Source organism: Pinus tabuliformis, chromosome 4_2 (assembly GCF_031772625.1).
Source record: "Pinus tabuliformis cultivar Carrire ecotype Pingquan chromosome 4_2, CPIR1, whole genome shotgun sequence".
Taxonomy (NCBI): domain Eukaryota; kingdom Viridiplantae; phylum Streptophyta; class Pinopsida; order Pinales; family Pinaceae; genus Pinus; species Pinus tabuliformis.
The window spans coordinates 1,140,328,044-1,140,336,343 of record NC_142304.1 but is presented as its reverse complement, the minus strand read 5'-3'; the positions used below and the strand labels follow the sequence as shown (position 1 = coordinate 1,140,336,343).

The window sequence follows — 8,300 nt, the reverse complement described above, 5'->3', positions numbered from 1 at the left end:
TTTCTAGTATGCATCACACCCCCCATGTGTAATAGGTGAGATGCATCGCACCCTATGCATGGAGCAGTATGTATGGTCCAATTTTGACCAGTTCTGAGTAGTTTTTCATGGAGAGCTTCTGGGAGATGATGTAATCAACTAACCTTGTTCCTTTAGGGTATGAAACAACACTTTTAGGGGTTTAGAAACCCTTGGTTTATGGACATATATGATTGGATTTGCAGTGCCCAAATATGTCTATAATAACTGGTACCAAAAAGGAAGCACCAACAGATGACAAACATATTCCTACAACAATCCAAAAGGGTGTAGGAGAGGGAATCAATGAAGCATCAAAAGAAGGAGTTGACAGTGCAAAAGCATTAGAAAAGACTCCATCAAGGTATGTTCATAAAAATCATCCAAAATATCAAATTCTAGGTGATAAGGAAGCTAGAGTACAAACTAGAAGAACTCTTATTGGAACTTCTAGTTATCTAGCCTTACTGTCCACAATTGAACCACAAAATGTATATCAAGCTAGTAAAGATGAATGTTGGGTTAAGGCTTGTTAGGACTAAAAAATGTCACTTTTTCATCCACCTTTCCCTTCACTATTCCTTACATTCCATCGTCCTATTAAACCCTTCATCATATCATTTTCATAAATTCATTTCGGTTTCATATTATTATTTTCTAATCTATTCATTTTAGTATTAAGAGTGAATTTATGATTAATATTACAAAATATACATGTTTTCATACATATCTCAAATATGGGTGAGCTTTGTAATATGTAGGAATATGAGAATGATTAATTCAAAAAGACTCTCGAATATCTCCTCCACCATTTCAGGGAGATAGCTATTCAAGCCTATTTTTAAGGAGAAGACCATGGAATGTTTGGTTGGCATATCTTATTTAAGATATGTAAAAGATGTGTGGAGGATTTGAAGGAACTATATTTTGTAATAATGGGAAAGTGGTTAAGAGTAGTTGAGAGAATAGTGGGTATGTAATTAATGCATTCTTATCTTATCTTCAAATACTCTCATGTATAAAGGAGAGTGCTCCCTCTCCATAGGGAGGGGAGGACAGTTGGAAATTGTAAGAAGATTGATTAGTCTTAGATTCTTTCATTGTTATGCTTTCATGTTTGTCATTTGATTATTGTAATATTGATTTATGGATGTGAGCTCACATATGTCATTTGTTGTTAACTCTTCACATGTTGTAATGCTTTTCCTTCATGCAAATCTCCATTCATAGATTAAGTTGATTTCAACAATGTAGATTAGACTAGATTAGTTCTACTTCAGTCCTGCATATATAGTGCACGTGTTTCGTCAGCTTACGTACCCTGGATTGACAAGTAAATAGTTGGGCAACTGTACTACAATGCTATTATTACGACATATATTTCGCCTAACATTTTGGCGTCGTTGCCGGGGAAACACAAGGGATTGAGGTATCAATTTCTTTTTCATGCAAATATGATTAATCATGCTCCTAACTCTGAGGTGACATATGGGTAAGGGCATGTAGGGTAGCGTAATTTTCAATTTCTGCAAGTGTGTCTGCATGTGTTGGTAAAGGGTCATAGCAGCTACTTGAGTGTAGACTCCTCATGTTCTCCTTGCCAACATGTTACTCTAAGGTGAGACGTCAGCCTTATTTAGAACAAAGCATGCAGAGTGTGAGTGTGACTTTCAATTTCTGCAATTTCAATTTCCACAACTGTGAAGAGGTTTTTGTGTGTGTTAGCAAGTTTGATTCTCAGTTTTTTTTTTTTTTAGTTGATTTGGGTGTTGTAAGAATGATTTTTGCAATATGATTTAACTATGAGTGTCAACTTGGAACAACTCGCTCAGATCCTTGCGAAAGTCGGGATCTCCTCTTCTCACAAAGAGGAGATCTTGACAGCAGTCCAAAACTTTATTATTCCTCCAGCAACAAACGATGAATCCTGCATGTTCAATGAAGAACAATTAAGCGAGCAAGAAGTCGAGGAGGACAATGAGGCGCTGCAACATGATCGGAGCGAAGAAAGTTGGGCCTACGAAAGCTATATCGAACGATGGTTTCAAGCAAGCACCAGGTTAGACACATTTAATTTTTCTTTTTATTTTGTTAATTTATAGTTTCAGCAATAGATTTCGCACATTGGTCTATTTTTCTGATTATCATTATTCGTGAAAATGAAAAATAACACATTCATAATATTGTTGCGTGGATGGTTACATTGGCTATTTGACTACACGTAACTATTTTTTTTAATTTTTAATTAGCATAGGGTAGATAGGTTAATGAATAAACAATGTTTTTTTTTCTCTAGTTTTAATAAGTATGCTCTCCTCTGCACTTCGTGCGATCGCGAGGATCAGAAAATAGGGATGATGAAGATCTTTCTCATATTGGATTAACTTGCTTGAATGCAACTAACCCCTACGGATGCCATTGCTATCCTATGTCGGCAACATCAATTACATGCATTTTTGTGGTAACAATCAACGCCTTACCTTTTATGGGTTTGTCTCACCACTTGCTTCCTTTTGCTATTGTAAATAAATGAATCAAGAATAGCCACTGGTTTTGTATCTGTATGCGAGGTCTGCCTCGAGCTTCATTCTAAAAAGAGGAAGTTACCCCTCATTATTGTCTGCATCAATGAACTTTGAGGTTTAGCTACTTCTTTCCACCCTCCCCTTTAACCTTTGATTTTAAAGAATGACCTATGCCCCATGAAAGTCACATACTCGCATGATATGAATTATGCTTCAACCTTTATTTCGAACCTCCCTGGATGTTGTTCATCCACATATGGAGCTTTCTGAGAACATTAGAGGTCTGGAACAGAGGACCGCAATGGAGGCCTAGCCTTAGACGTGGAATAACTATATTGATTGAGTGGATTGATTGATAACTAGTTGTCCTGTGCTCGGATCTCACTCCTTTAACCTTATTGAAAACATATTGATATGAGCATAACGATTAGGAGTTGTCGCCATCGCGAATCTGTATTTCAGGAATATTTAGATGACCAATCACGGAGAAAATCTCGGGGATGAGGTGAAAATATTGGGGATTCTCAACTTAGCCATGACCAATGGAAACATTTTCAACTCGGCCACTGCCAATGGAATCATTCTCAACTCGGCCACCACCACTGGAAGGCTTCTCTGCAAGGCCATCACCAATGGAAAGCTTCTCTGTGAGGCCATCGCCAATTGAAAGCTTCCCTGCTCGGCCATCACCTTTTGAAAGCTTGCAACCTCGACCCTTCTCTGTGGGAGGCTTCCAGTCACAGTCCCTTATCAGGGAAGATGTGCACAGGGATAATTTTCAGAGTCACCTCCTGCCTAGACAAGATTTTCGTTCTCCACCATTGGTTCGGGATGATTTACGCCTACATACTACACTTCGGGAAGGTTTACATACTGAGCCGATACTTAGGCGTGATTTCTGTGATCTGTTTAGAGATGATTCACGAGCTCCATTACTTCCCAGGGAAGAATTGCATACACATTTAAGGGAGGATTCACATGCACAGTCACTATCAAGAAGTCATTCACAAATGCAGGTGGATGGTTTTATGTCAAGTTCATTTCTTAAAGATGGCCTACGCAGTCAACATTTACCTAGAGAAGATCTTCGTTTTAGAGAAGATGATTTGCAATCTAGAGAAAACTTGCTTTCAAAGCCTTACTCTAGAGAAGATTTACACTTCCCTTCTATTCCAAGAGATTTGTCTAGTCTACAGCAGCATGATCTAGTCAGACACCCTTCTTCTACACATTCAGCAATTTCAGGGAATATTTCTCTGCTGGAGAGGAATAATTTGCAAGGAAATCCACCTTTATCACGTCTAAATTTGACGAACACTATTGATCATTCTCATCTAGGATACTTCGGTGGATATCCACCTTCAAGTCTAAATAATTCATTTGGTTTGAATCACAACCCATAATCTAAGACTGGATTTATTTCTAATTCATTGACCCGAGAACCAGATTTCAATGCAAGCACTTTCAACGCTAGAACAACTGATTTTTCACATCATGCCTCTGTTCGTTCAGAGATCTCTTTGGAGCCATACAATTTACAGCAATTCTCTGGCAATGGGCAGGGTAGCCATATGTCAAGGCCGGTTACCATGCTACCTCTTTCTCCACTGAATATTTCTAGGCCCGAAATGCAGCCATTTATTAAATCTCTTAGTTCAAATCCATCTTCTATTGCTGGAGAATGGAAATCTTACCCATATTCTCATCCGGGGGGGTCTTCCATGGCAGGCACGATGTTGCCTCATCAGTCAATCAGAGATGTTTCTGCTCCTGGAGACCAGTATGACCCTTTGTATGATAGTATTGAGCCTGCTTCTACTGGAGCCAATGAATCCTTGAAGAGATTGCTTGGCTCTACTAAAGAGAAGGATAATGATGCTAAGGTAGTGGTTGAGTCCTCAATTGGAAAATGATAGCCCCTTCAATCCTGGGAAGATCAGAATTGGTGGTGTTTCACGGCCTCTGGATGTGGAAGAAAACAACAAACATAAAGATGGTGCCACTTCTGCTTTTAAAGAAATTGAAGCTGAAAATGGTGTGGTGGCAGCTATGGATGCAGAGGGAGGTGCAGTAGAAAATGGAAGCCCTGGGCTTGAAGAAGGGAAAAACTGGAGTCCTGACCATCCATTAGAAGCAGCTGCTGGATGTGTTGGGGAGATTGAAATTGACCAAGTGCAGGGAACTAGTAAGAGCAAGAAGAGTGAACACATTACCCCAACTAGTTTCAGTATTGGCTCAGAAAGTGAACACAGAACCATCATTTGAAACGAGATCATATTGTGCTTCAAAGTTATCAATCAGTTTTTGGAAAGGAAGCATCTCCTTGCCATTAAAACCTTCAAGGCATTAAGGAATCAACTGTCCACTTGGGATTTTCTGAGTCTTTCCAACAGAGAATATCTTCAGATTGATGGGTGCATAAGAAATGGTAAAATAGTTGATGATCAAGATTGATATTCGTTTATGTTTCTTCATGGCACCATCGACACTAGTTCTACATGGATCGAGGAACAGTAATTAGAATCCTATGCCCCCACTCACGGGCAGAGGACTACACTCACCACGAATAGCGTGGTTGATGGTTTAATGGGCTGCCTCTATCACTTCTTTTATTTGACCTTAGATGGAGTCTCTGCTTAGAATCAGAAAGAGATTCGAGAAGACATTGATCTTATTAAGTCGGCAGCAAGAAACACTTATAATCTGAAAAAGGCCGTAATGGTTCACTTATAAATCATTATAATCATTACTTTAAACATGGCCCAAGTCTTACGCTGTTTCACTTCCCTAATTTGAAACTCATGACGGCCGTGTTGTGCCACTCCACTCTTTGAAACTCTTAGCAATGATGCAATATGTTTTATGTAAGAGCATGGAGAATAGCCCGCAGACCAAACTCATTGTTTCTTTCTATTGCTAGGAGTAACTCAATCTTAGTGATTTCCTGCTAGGGCATGAGTACAACCTTATTTCTGTCCTAGTATATTTGAATTTGGAATTTCCCTTGTAATATGGAGAGCTCGTAGGTAGATAATAAATAATGTTCAAAGCATTGTAAATGGACATTTCCTCAACACAATCTCCAACATGTTTTTACACTTTATGATGATTTGTTTCTCTCAAATCTCCTCAAGCTGCATGACGATGAAACACAAGTGCACAATGGAAACAGGTACAAAAACATTTTATTTTCTTGCCATATTCGTACTTATTCTCTAGACATGTTATGTTTTTTTTTTTTCGATTTTCTCACAAGTTTTCATGCAGGATCTGTACTAAGCTTTTTCAGGTGCACAGACGATCAATTCTTATGCCGAAGAGATTCTTCCGAATCATAAAGTTTTTCAGTGAAAAAACAAATGAAAACATGACTTGTTGACAACTTGAAGGAGTTGATTCTCACGCATGTCATGACATTTTCCACTACTAGAAAAAAAAACTTCTGCGTCATGATTTGTTACCCACATTTCTCCTTCCAAGCATATTGATCATCCCCGTGTTGAAGCCCATCTTCCATTACCTAATCCATCATGACTTCACATACGCCTATTTTTCTGAGCAGCATACATCATTTCCTTTATCTTTTTCAGTTCATCTTTGCCTTTCCAATTTTCCTTTTGAATAAAACAAACTCCCTTTCCATGATTCCATTGCCTCGATTTCCTTTCCATAAACTATGTTGCTACTGAGATCTTTCTTATAGTCCTACCAACTCTTTTTATAATAACTCGCGTTGACTGATGTGGGATTCCTTAAGGCCCACCTTTCAACCAGTCTTGCCCCATCGACCTCAGCACCTTATCTGGGATATAGACTAGAGTCCATTTTGAGTACCTAGAGGCTTGCATGCCTTAATGGCAAGTTCTCTCGCTGACGATCATGGGAATACATCAATGTCCCTTGATCTTCAGATCTTGCAAGTGGCTCGACCTCAGCACATCCATTTGCACTTCGCAAGATGTACTCAGGTACCTTGGCACTCATTGACATCAATGGTGAGTTGCCTCACATTGGTTAACGACATCCATCAATGGTCGGTAATCCAATGATTTATATTCATGCTCGACATTGACACATTCATTCGCATGATCAGAATTGTACCATCGGGTTTGTAGCGGGTGAAGACTATGCACTTTTTCCTGACTCCCTCAGCAGTTCCAGCAGTTGCAGTTACAACAGTATGACTTTATATATGAGAGTACTCCAGTCCACTTTCATACTCCCTCTTTTCCCTGATTCATTAGCAGCAGTTCAGATCCCTCCACTTCACATTCTTGGATACAACAGTTCTAGCAGTTGTAGTTACAGCAGTAACAACAGTTGCTATTATAGTAGTCCTAGCAGTTGCTATTACAGCAGTCCTAGCAGTTGCAGTTACAACAGTTATAGCAGTTGCTATTACAACTGTCCCAGCAGTTGCAATTACAGCAGTTCCAGCAGTTGCTATTACAGCAGTCCCAACAGTTGCTATTACAGCAATTACAGCAGTTGCTATTACAACAGTTACAACAGTTGCTATTACAGCAGTCCCAACAGTTGCTATTACAGTAGTTACAGCAGTTGTTATTACAGCAGTCTAGCAATTGCAGTTACAGTAGTTACAACAGTTCCAGCAGTTGCAGTTACAGCAGTGCAGTTGTAGCTCCCGCACCAGTCACGTTTTCTTGATCCAACAGTTGCAACAACTCCATTCCTATTGCATAGTTCATCTACTTTTTGGGTGAGTGGAGGTATGTTATTTTCTAAGCTTTAATCATGCAATTCCTTATATGTTGACCTGAATATTTTGGAAAATTTCCTCGCCATACTCCATTTCCTTTTCCCTTCCGTGACCTATACTATGTTGCATGAGGACATGCAACAACTTCAGTTGGGGGGGGGGGGGGGGGGAGGGGGAACTATATTCATAGTCACCACATATTTACTACCATCATTCCATTTTCCCACTATCATCATTCCATTTTCATCCCATTTACCATTCACCAAAATTTCTTTTCCAACAATCCCCTGTTGCACTTTGCTTCATATGCATTGATATACATATTGGCATGATTCATAAAAGACAGAGAAACGACTTTCTTACACTCAGTGATGTTTTCTCATGCACATTGATAGCTTATGATTTCCAATGAAGTTTGTGGTTACATTATTATTCCAGCAAGAAAAATAATGAAATGAATGTTGTTAACACAAGAACCAACATTCTTATATTCATGGTTGTTACACAAGAAACAACCATAGGAAAATGCCAGTTGTTTCTCACAATATGTTAATCACATCTTTCACATATCTTGGAAACATTCATTATTAAAAAGACATCATCAATCAAATCCAAAGTTCAGATGCCAAAAATTCCTCATACGATCCATGCATGGTTACATGAGGACATGCAACAACTTCAGTTGGGGGGGATGTTAGGACTCAGAAATGTCACTTTTTCATCCACCTTTCCCTTCACTATTCCTTACATTCCATCGTCCTATTAAACCCTTCATCATATCATTTTCATAAATTCATTTGGGTTTCATATTATTATTTTCCAATCTATTCATTTTAGTATTAAGAGTGAATTTATGATTAATATTAGAAAATATACATGTTTTCGTATATATCTCAAATATGGGTGAGCTTTGTAATATGTAGGAATATGAGAATGAGTAATTCAAAGAGACTTCTCGAATATCTCCTCCACCATTTCAGGGAGATAGCTATTCAAGCCTATTTTTAAGGAGAAGACCATGGAATATTTGGTTGGCA

At 38.7% G+C, this 8,300-nt stretch overlaps 1 pseudogene; it reads left to right on the top strand.

Moving 5' to 3' along the window:
• Window positions 1–3,111: 3,111 nt before the first annotated feature.
• Window positions 3,112–4,808, top strand: LOC149173694 (uncharacterized; annotated as a pseudogene).
• The last annotated feature ends 3,492 nt before the right edge of the window (window positions 4,809–8,300 follow it).